The sequence below is a fragment of the Salvia miltiorrhiza genome, chromosome 1 (assembly GCF_028751815.1).
Source record: "Salvia miltiorrhiza cultivar Shanhuang (shh) chromosome 1, IMPLAD_Smil_shh, whole genome shotgun sequence".
In the NCBI taxonomy this organism is placed as follows: Eukaryota; Viridiplantae; Streptophyta; class Magnoliopsida; order Lamiales; family Lamiaceae; genus Salvia; species Salvia miltiorrhiza.
This window is the reverse complement of record NC_080387.1, coordinates 22,885,461-22,897,269: the sequence shown is the minus strand read 5'-3', so window position 1 is coordinate 22,897,269 and position 11,809 is coordinate 22,885,461. Positions and strand designations below refer to the sequence as shown.

Genomic DNA, 11,809 nt, shown 5'->3' with positions numbered 1-11,809 from the left:
ACACCATGCAAAAGATAAAGGGAAGTTTATTGCTCTAAGTGAAAAAGCATAACATGAGAAAGGAAGGTCTGGGCACAAAAATGATGAAACAAATAATTTGCTTGAATTGAAGAAGTTAAAATAATCCATGCCAAGAATAAAGGGAGAAAATGAAGTGGGTGTGCTAGTACTGAAGAAGATAGGTCAGTATGACTGGAACCAAGTTTTAAGTTACTTATTCAGAAATCCTTACCTCCACTCCGTATGCCCCACTACAACCTTTAAAAGACCATTTGATGAATTATATCAATTTGAACACTTGCTATGAATCCGTGATCAAGCCTATAGGTGACCTAATGCAGCATAGTATGAGAGTATACACTTAGCTATACACTTGAGTGTGTGAGAGAAACTGCTATCTCTACATGTGATTTTTCTGCTCAATGGTTTGCGATATGACATTACGGATGATGCATGCATGTTTGATCTGAACTGATAACTGTGCAGTTTCGTGTCTTGAGTCTTTATTTCTTTTCTTTCTTCTCTTGTCGTCAGCGTCTTTTGTGAATCCACTTGCATACTTGAGGGCAAGTATGGTTTAAGTGTGTAGGTGTGATGCGTCTTCGACTTTTGGGCCATTTGGCCCTATTTTTCCCTTTCTTTTGTTTTGTTTGAGTCGTCTTGGGGAGAAAACAGGTATTCAGGAGGATGAACCTCGGAAAAGGGCATATGCACGAAATATGGTCAGAATGGGCATTACTGGAACAAAACTATCCAAGCTTCCAGAAGTGAAACTTACTAGGAAGAGAGCTCGGTGAAGTACCCCTCAGAACCATTCGAGGCGCGGGAATCTCCGAAGTGTACCACCTGGTGGGAGGCTAACCGAAGGAAGCAGTTGGTAAGGCCATAACAGCAGTCGTAGTCAACACATATGAGCTATATATGAACCAGGAAGAGAGCTCGACGAAGTACCCCTCAGAACCATTCGAGGCGCGGGAACGTTCAAAGTGTACCACCTGGTATGAGGCCAACCGAAGAAAGAAGCTAGTATGACCATTCCCATCAACAGCAGTCAATAGCTGGAGCTATATATGGAAAGACGTGTGGAGGAGATTGCATGGAAGATTCTGGCGAATTCTAGCAATGGAAGGATCTGGAATAATGTGGAATCAACCCCAAATCCACTGGAGATCCATTATCTATCAAATCAAATCAAGGATCAAGCTAAATATGGAAGGAAATAATCTGCCAGATTTGGTCTGCCGGCTAGGGTTTGACCACTACCGAACTGCTATTTAAAGACCAACATGTGTGGCTGCCAAAAGGGGGGATGAACGAATTTTTACACTTACACATCAGTTTTTAGTGCTCTTCTAGACTTAGACTTTTGTTAGTTCACCAAGAAAATAATTTACTTTGTCATTTTACATTTTTCGCACCAAACACTTTATTTGTTTTTCGTATTTCAATTCCGTTATGACCTAACCGTAAACCTTACCCCTTGTTATATTTTATCTTTGTCTAAGTTTACTTGTGCAAATAAACAGGTTGAGACCGTGACAACTCAATTTGTGCACCCGAAGAGTAAAGTAGTTCCTCACTCTCCGTGGGATCGACCCTATACTTGCTGCTAAGACTGTTCTTTAGTTGCGAGCAATAGGAACGTGTACTGTCCGTCTGGGGCATACACAAATTATTGTGATACCACGCGCCGGGCGACGGGCGCGCGCGTCCATCACACCCGAGTTATCACAATAAATTATTATACTCTTAGGCAAATTAGGCACCATTCCTAGATCCAAGAGGTAGTTCCGGAACCATATAGCCTCCTTAGCAGCTTCAGAAGCAGCTACATATTCGGCTTCCATGGTGGAGTCTGCAATGCATTTCTGCTTTGCACTCCGCCATGATACGGCTCCACCTCCCAAGGTAAACACATAGCCAGAGGTAGATCTCTTCTCATCCCGGTCAGCCAGGAAATCCGAATCGGTATAACCCAAATGAGTTAGACTGTCTGATTGGTAAACTAGCCTATAATCTTGAGTCCTCTTCAGGTACTTGAGAATATGCTTTACCGCAGTCCAGTGTCCTGGTCCAGGGTTCGACTGATATCTAGCAACCATGCCAACGACATAGCAAATATCAGGTCTCGTGCAAAGCATTGCATACATGAGGCTACCTACAGCGGAAGCATATGGTACCTTCCTCATTTCCTCAACCTCACTAGGCGTCTTAGGACACATGTCCTTAGACAGAGGAATGCCATGTCTGAAAGGTAGCAAGCCTTCTTGGCAGTTTGCATGCTAAAACGAGCAATCACAGTATCAATGTAGGACGTTTGAGATAAGCTCAACATCTTTTTCTGGCGATCACGAACAACCTTGATCCCCAGGATGTACGCTGCATCTCCTAAGTCCTTCATTTGAAACTGTTCGGATAACCACTTCTTTATGTCTGATAATAGCTCAACATTGTTGCCAATGAGGAGGATATCATCTACATAAAGTGCAAGGAAAACCACATCGCCATTGGCATCTAAACGGTACACGCAACTTTCATTTTCACAACGAGCAAATCTATAGGATTTAATGACCTCGTCAAAACGCTTGTTCCATGACCTCGAAGCTTGCTTAAGTCCATAAATGGACTTCTTCAGCTTCCATATAAGATGCTCTTCGCCCTTTTTCACAAACCCTTCGGGTTGCTGCATATAGATGTCCCTTCTTTCTTCAAGGAAACCGTTTAGAAAAGCGGTTTTGACATCCATTTGCCAAATCTCAAGGTTCATGTCGGCTGCTATGGCAAGGAGTATTCGGATAGACTTAAGCATGGCAACCGACGAAAAGGTTTCATCATAATCTATACCATGTTCCTGGGTATAACCTTTCGCCACCAGTCTAGCTTTAAAAGCTGCGACTTCGCCATCCGAATCTCGCTTTCTCTTGTATACCCACCTACTACCTATAGCTTTGAAGCCATCGGGCAGTTCAGTTTTCTCGTATACATCCATAGCTGTCATGGATTCTATCTCAGAAACCATGGCGTCGTACCATGAATCTGCATCTAGATCTTCCATCGCTTGTCTGAAGTTATCAGGGTCGATATCCTTTTGTTCATCAACAGGAAGAAGATCCGAAGACTCTCCCAAGAACATAAATCGATCGGGTTGAATTACAACCCTCCCACTACGACGAAGCGGTGGTGGTACAGCTGTGACAATGGTTTGTGCAGTATCCTGTGGTGCATTAACTTGCACACTTGGCTGGGGTGATGGAATCGCCTGTCCATTGCCTTCGATTTCTTGAAGGACAATCTCGGACTTAGACTTGTGTTTATCTATATAATCCTGTTCCAAGAATCGTGCGTTGGTGCTAACAACCACTTTCTGATCCTTAGGATTATAAAAATAACCACCTTTTGCTCCCTTAGGATACCCTACAAACAACATTACATCACATCTAGGTTCCAGTTTCTTCGCTTCCTTATCAAGCACGTATGCAGGACAACCCCATATCCTTATATGGCTGAAGCTGGGCTGGCGCCCAGACCATAACTCGATAGGAGCTTTAGGAACCGATTTGGACGGTACTAGATTTAGCAAGTAAGCCGCTATTTCCAAGGCATATCCCCAAAACGAAATAGGCAACGATGCATAACTCATCATCGATCGTACCATTTCCAAAAGAGTTCTATTTCTTCTCTCCACTACACCGTTCTGTTGGGGAGTACCCGGTGCAGTCAATTGGGATGTAATCCCTGAATCTGACAAGTATTGCAAAAATTCATTTCCGAGGTATTCACCACCGCGATCAGACCGCAATGACTTGATAGATTCACCCAATCTCTTCTCCACTTCCGCCTTGAATTCTTTGAATTTCTCAAAGCATTCAGACTTGCGTTGAAGTAGGTAAATGTACCCATATCTTGAGTAATCGTCAATGAAAGTGACGAAATACTCATACCCTCCACGAGCTTTTGTGGACATCGGTCCACACAAGTCAGAGTGAATCAATTCTAACATATGCGAGGCCCTATTCCCCTTAGCCTTAAAAGGCCTTGCCGTCATCTTTCCTTCTATACAGGATTCACAGGTTCTAAATGGAACAGCTTGAAAGTCTTTCAAGATTCCATTTGATACGAGCCTTTGGATCCTATTTAGATTGATGTGGCCTAATCTTAGGTGCCACGCATGTGTATATTGTTCATGAGAATAATATTTCCTCTTATTCGGATTAGGACAGATTTGTGATGTAGATGCAACATGGACAGAATTCTTAATTGGACATGTAATAGTATAGAGAGAGTTATTCAAAATTCCAGAACAAATAGTCATGTTATTTTTCATGATAGAGACACCTCTATCAAAAGTAACAGAATATCCATCCAAAAATAATTTTGAAACAGAAATTATGTTCCGCCGAAACTCCGGCATATATAAAATATCTCTTGACTCATCCAAAAACACCTAGCGGATGGACTCGAATTTACACGAGGTCGTCCTAGGGTGGTAAGGTGACTCAAGTCGTCTCTTAAGGAAGACTTAGCAGGGCTTCAATTGTGCTACTCACAAGTACAGAAATAAAACCTAAACACTCTAATCGGTAATTGGGTCTGACACTATCTCGCACTCTACTCACCAAGACATAAACAGAAAAGTACTAAACATTAACTAATGCAGGAGACATGAACAACTAAGAACACAAGTATTAGACATGAAGATTATCAACTAGGGTTTCAATTGATGCACTCTAACCAAACGATCATCAACTTATGAACCATCAATGAATAATTATTACCTAGGCATGAAACTAAATCAAACATCAATTCAATTGCAAAGAAAGCTTAAATCACCAAGAAAGAATTCTCTAAACATTCATCAATAAGAGCGGAAACGTAGGCAACAATAACCAAACAACGATTCACGTAATTTATCAAGATTCAACGACAATAATCTAAAATCATCACATTCATCAAAAGCATCAACTAAAGGATTCAAATAACCAAAGATTCAAAGTAACTAAGAGAAACAAATGAGTTCTTACAAACGTAGTGATCCGAGTAAAACAAATCCAACGGAATGAAACGATCAATCAACGACAATCTAATGAAACCGAGCACGAATATTGATGTTTAGAATCTCTAAAAACCAAAGGAAAATAGTGGAAATCGCCCTAGAGGCTGCTGTGTTCGAGTGTATCAAATAAAACCCTAAAAATCGGTTTTTATATGAAGAAATCGTAACTGCCGAATTTGAACAGGCACGGCGGCCGCCGTGGGACATTTCTCCACACATCAAAAATCATATGACATAGGAAAGGGGCCCATGAAATCTATGCCCCACACATAAAAAATCTCAACAACAAGAATGCTCGTGAGGGGCATTTCATTCTTGCGCTCAATGTTCCCAACCCTTTGGCACCGATCACAAGTGAGATAGAAAGAATGAGCATCTTTGAAAAGAGTGGGCCAAAACAAACCGGATTGGAGGACCTTATGAGCCGTCTTTTGTCCACCAAAATGCCCACCACAATGGGCTTCATGGCAGAGCCTCAACACTTGTTGTTGCTCCACATCCGGGATGCATCTTCGAATTACCTCGTCCTTTCCCAACTTAAAGAGATAAGGGTCTTCCCAATAATATTGCCTGCAAGTAGCCAAAAACCTTTTCCTCTCTTGGGATGTTAGATCGGGTCTTAATTCCCCACAAGCAAGGTAATTGACAATATCAGCAAACCAAGGCACAGAGGCAATTTCATATGTGTGTTCAAACGGGAAGGACTCATGTATGACATCTTGACTCGATTCAACCACATTATGCTCAAGTCTAGATAAGTGATCGACAACGGAGTTTTCACTCCCCTTCATATCCTTAATCTCAAGATCAAACTCTTGCAATAATAAAATCCAACGGATAAGGCGTGGCTTAGCTTGGGACTTAGTCAACAAATATCTTAGAGCCGCATGATCACTATGGACGATAACTTTAGACCCGATGATATAAGCACGAAACTTGTCTAAAGCAAAAACCACAGCAAGCAACTCTTTCTCAGTGGTGGTATAATTCACTTGTGCACTATTCAAAGTCAAGCTAGCATAGTAAATTACACGCAACATTTTATCAACACGTTGACCAAGAACGGCTCCTACAGCGGAGTTTGATGCATCACACATAATTTCAAAAGGCAATGACCAATTGGGTGCAACAACAACAGGTGCAGTGCTCAACTTAAACTTCAGCAATTCAAAAGCATGCATGCAAGTTTCATCAAAATCAAAATTCACATCTTGAGCAAGCAGACGACATAAAGGTTGGGTAATCTTAGAGAAATCCTTAATGAAACGCCGGTAAAACCCGGCGTGACCTAGGAAACTCCTTATTCCTTTCACATCAATTGGCGGGGGTAATTTTTCAATCACCTCCACCTTAGCCCTATCAACCTCTATACCATCTTTTGACACAACGTGGCCAAGAACGATGCCAGTAGTCACCATGAAGTGACTCTTTTCCCAACTAAGAGTTAACCCACTCTCTATACACCTTTTTAAAACCAAGTTAATTTTACCCAAGCAATCACTAAACGAATTACCAAACACGGAAAAATCATCCATGAAAATTTCAACAAAATCACCTATCATTTTCGCGAAGATCGACATCATGCACCGTTGGAAGGTCCCCGGTGCATTGCACAGCCCAAATGGCATCATCTTCCACGCAATGGTACCAAATGGGGTGGTAAACGCCGTCTTGTCCTGGTCCTCCAGCGCGATTGCTATTTAGTAATAACCTGACAAACCATCAAGGAAACAGTAAAAATCATGACCAGCTAAACGATCCAACATTTGATCAATGAAAGGAAGAGGAAAATGATCCTTTTTTGTGACGACATTTAGCTTCCTGTAGTCAATACACATACGCCAACCCGTTACCGGACGGGTCGGCACCAACTCCTTGTTGTCATTGAGGATAACTGTGATACCTCCCTTCTTGGGCACCACATGCACCGGGCTTACCCACTCACTATCGGCGATAGGGTAAATGATCCCTTCCGCTAATAGTTTGAGTATCTCCTTGCGTACTACCTCCATGAGGACGGGGTTGAGTCTTCGTTGACCATCCCTCTTGGGTGTTGCTCCATCCTCGAGGTGAATCCGATGCATGCATGTGGCGGGGCTAATGCCACTAATGTCGGCAAGGCCCCAACCAAATGCCAACTTGTTGCTCCTTAGCACTTCCATCAACGCCATTTCTTGCTCATGCGTGAGCTCGGCGGATATTATCACGGGCTTCTCCTCTCCTTCTTTCAAGTACACGTATTTGAGGTGTTTGGGGAGATCCTTGAGTTCCAATTTGGGCTTTTTGCACTTCGTGGCATCTTCAAGCACCACAGGCTCATCAATGGGGAGTTTGTCTCTTCGTTCTCTCTCTCTCTCCTCGGCTTCCCTAGCAAACTCCTCCATATCCGCCGATCCTGCAAAGATCTCCACTATCTCTTGTTCCTGCACATAAACCATCTCGGCGAGGCCATCAATAGCATCTATATAGGAGCATTCATTAGTAAATGAAGATGATGGCAAAGCGCGACTATGATGCACAGAAAAAGACACGGACTCTCCTAACACGGTCATTTTTATTGTTCTATTTTTCACATCAATCAACGTGTTAGTGGTGGCCATGAATGGTCTTCCTAGCATTAAAGTATGTTCCTTGCCATTCTCATGAACTTCTCCTATTTCAAGCACAACAAAATCGACAGGCACGATTAAACCACCCACTCTAACTAAGATATCTTCAATGACCCCCCGAGGATACCTAACTGATCTATCTGCCAATTGCAAGCATGTTCGAGTGGGTTTTAAATCACCTAACTCTAGTTGTTTAAAAATAGAGTACGGCATCAAATTAATTCCTGCCCCCAAATCAAGCATACCCGAGGCCTCCTTACCATTCCCCAAAGCAATATTGATAACAAAACTACCTGGATCTCGTTGCTTGGGTGGCAAGGATTGTTGCATGATGGAATTGGCAACCTCGGACACAAGAACCTTCTCGTTGTCAACAAACTTCCTCTTCTTAGACGCCAGCTCCTTGAAGAACTTCACATAGGCTGGGACATTTCTGATCACGTCCAGAAGTGGCAAGTTGACATTCATCTTTGCCAACATGTTGTAGAAGTCGGTGAATTGTTGATCTTGCTTCTCATTCCTCAACCGACCTGGGTACGGGATCGGTGGTCTGTAAGGCTTGGTGGCCTTGTGAAGCTTCACCGAGGGCTCTCCTTCCTGCTTTTCTTCTCTCGGTGGGGGTACTTCTTTCACCATCTCCTCCTCACAAGTTTCCTTAGGGGGCTCGTCAGTAGGGATCTCCACTTTGTTGTCCACCTTTTTTCCACTCCGTAGGACTGTGACAACTTGAGCTTGATGAGGCTGCAATCCTTGGCCATGGAGCTTCCCTGGTTGTTGCTGCTGTTGCATCTGGTTCAAGGTCCCTGAGAGTTGTCCAACGGTCGTCTCAAGGCGCTTGATTGTAGCAGACTGTGACTCCATGTTCTGTTTGGTCATCTCCATAAAGGATTGCATGGTGTCCTCGAGGGACGGCTTCTGCGGTTGAGCTTGCTTCTGAAACTGTTGGGGGGCAGTCTGGAATTGCTACTGCTGCTGAGAATTCCCTTTGTTGCATAGGGAACTGTTGATACTACTGATACTGCGGGGGCTGCTGCTGCTGCTGATAAGCTTGCGGGTAGATCTGCTGAGGAAGAAAGGGGAATTGCTGTTGAGGTGGGTAAAACTGCTGCTGGTTCTGATACCCAAATTGCTGAGGAGGGCGGCGGAATTGATTTCCCTGATTTGATCCCGATCCTTGGCCAGGAGCTTGGTTCCTCCATCCAGAATTCTGCTGAGCTCTCCAACCAGAGTTGGAATTCTGTTGCCCTTGATTAAACATGGGCCTCTGCTCAAACTGAGGCCTCCCTGGGTATCCCTGGGCAACATAGACCTCTACCTCCCCTTCGGGTGTGAACTCCCCCATTCGATAGCACTCGTTGGTTCCGTGGCCAAAGTCACCACATATGCCACATCCTTCTGCTGGCGGTGCCTGAGCTGGAGATGCTTGAGCCGGCGGTGCTTGGACGGGTTGAGGCTCCACCTGGTTCATTCTTAAATGCTGAACTTGCCTCATCAGGTCCGCTACTTGCTTCTGCAGCTCATTGTTTGGGGCTACAGCATTGGCTTCAACCCTCCTTCCTCTGACTGATTTTTGTTGAGAACTCGCGGCAAGAGTGTCGAAGATCTCCTTGAGCTCATCAGCTGTCTTTCGGGCAATGTTGCCCCCAGCGGTACTGTCCACCATGAACTGTGCCGTCTGAATCAATCCGTCATAGAAGAACTGCATCAACATGACGGGTGCTAACTGGTGCTGTGGACACTGGCGGAGGAGATCTTGGAATCTCTCCCAAGCCTCGTGGAGGGGCTCGTCAGCTCCTTGCATGAAGTTCATTATCTGTGTCCTAATCTCCTGCGTCTTGTGATTAGGGTAGTATTTGAGCATGAACTTCTCACTCGCCTCTGCCCATGTGGTGATGGAGTTTGGCGGCAAGGACAGTAACCACGTTCTTGCCCGGTCCTTGAGTGCATAAGGTAAGCACTTGAGTCTCAACTGATCCTCGGTGAGTTCCAGTAGTGGGAAGGTCTGCACTTGAGTGCAGAAGTCACGGATGAACTGTAAGGCGTCCTCACTCGGCATCCCATAAAAGAGCGGCAGCAGGTTTGAATCGTTGAGCTTCAGATTGTAATTCCGGACCGCCGTGGGAAGCACTATCGCTGACGTGCTAGTGGTCCCAATAACTGGCCTGGAGAAATCTCCCATGTATTATGAGTTCTGCTCTGCCATGGTTTCTTGGTCAGGATTTGGCCGAGCTTCTTCTTCTCCGTCAGAGTGCAAAGAAGGTGTATCCTCAACGGCTTCCAGAATGGGGTTGGAAGCGATTCTCTCTTCACGGTCTCCCTCTCGAGACTGTGATTCCACAAGGTTTCTCGAACTGGACTCGGACTCCTTCTCCAGGCTTGAAAGGACCTCACGTGGTCGGTGAATGTTGTCGTAGTAAGGTGCAAGCTTTCTCTTCAAGCTTCTACGTCCTTGCATACACAACACGAACAAACAAATCAAACGCACCGGAGGGAGAAAATAACCGAGTCAAAAGAAATAAACAAAAGTAAACACGGAAAACAATGCAACACAATCAAATGCCTAAAGCCTTCCCCGGCAACGGCGCCAAAATTTGACTCATCCAAAAACACCTAGCGGATGGACTCGAATTTACACGAGGTCGTCCTAGGGTGGTAAGGTGACTCAAGTCGTCTCTCAAGGAAGACTTAGCAGGGCTTCAATTGTGCTACTCACAAGTACAGAAATAAAACCTAAACACTCTAATCGGTAATTGGGTCTGACACTATCTCGCACTCTACTCACCAAGACATAAACAGAAAAGTACTAAACATTAACTAATGCAGGAGACATGAACAACTAAGAACACAAGTATTAGACATGAAGATTATCAACTAGGATTTCAATTGATGCACTCTAACCAAACGATCATCAACTTATGAACCATCAATGAATAATTATTACCTAGGCATGAAACTAAATCAAACATCAATTCAATTGCAAAGAAAGCTTAAATCACCAAGAAAGAATTCTCTAAACATTCATCAACAAGAGCGGAAACGTAGGCAACAATAACCAAACAACGATTCACGTAATTTATCAAGATTCAACGACAATAATCTAAAATCATCACATTCATCAAAAGCATCAACTAAAGGATTCAAATAACCAAAGATTCAAAGTAACTAAGAGAAACAAATGAGTTCTTACAAACGTAGTGATCCGAGTAAAACAAATCCAACGGAATGAAACGATCAATCAACGACAATTCAATGAAACCGAGCACGAATATTGATGTTTAGAATCTCTAAAAACCGAAGGAAAATAGTGGAAATCGCCCTAGAGGCTGCTGTGTTCGAGTGTATCAAATAAAACCCTAAAAATCGGTTTTTATATGAAGAAATCGTAACTGCCGAATTTGAACAGGCACGGCGGCGCCGTGGATGGCGGCCGCCGTGGGACGGCGCCGCCGTGAGGCCCTTTCGCAGAATCGTCCAAAAACAAGCACGGCCCGTGCCGCGGCGCCGTCTAGGCGGCGGCCGCCGTGGCACGGCGGCCGCCGTGAGGTTGCCTTCGAAATTATCTCCAAACGATGCTAAAAACGCTTGCCGCTCTCGATTCCTGCACACGACAGTAGCACACCCAAAAAGATCATCGAGCACGTGAAATATAGGGCAAAAGTCATGAAACACGCTCGAATGCACAGTAGAAACCAACGCAAAAACTGCCCAAATACGAGGTAAACATCTCTCAAAACTAAAATGTCATCACCAAAACATAAAGATAAATCTCCAACAGCAACAGCTGCGACCTTCGACGCGTTGCCCATGGAGATGGTGATCTCGTCACATTCCAGACTCCTTGTCGGCTTGAAGCCCTGCAAGGTGTAACAAACATGGTCAGTTGCCCCCGTATCTACTACCCAAGAATGAGTAGAAAATGAAGCTAAACATGTCTCAGTTACTAGAACTTGTGACGTACCTTGTCCCTTTACCTTGAGCACCGGACAATCTTTCTTCCAGTGCCCAGTCTTGCCGCACTTGAAGCACTTTCCCTTTCCACTTGGCTTCTTTACGCCGCCAGTAGGGCCAACTGCCTTACCACTCCCACTAGCTTCCTTGCCACATTTTCCCTTTGGACCTTTGCGCTTCTTTTTCCCATCTTTCGACG

General features: G+C 44.3%; 1 non-coding gene across 1 annotated transcript; it reads left to right on the top strand.

Annotated features, from left to right (window-relative positions):
* The first annotated feature begins 9,383 nt into the window (after positions 1 to 9,383).
* Positions 9,384 to 9,489, top strand: LOC131007393 (small nucleolar RNA R71). The gene has a single exon (XR_009096095.1). It is a non-coding gene; the product is annotated as a small nucleolar RNA R71 (small nucleolar RNA).
* The last annotated feature ends 2,320 nt before the right edge of the window (positions 9,490 to 11,809 follow it).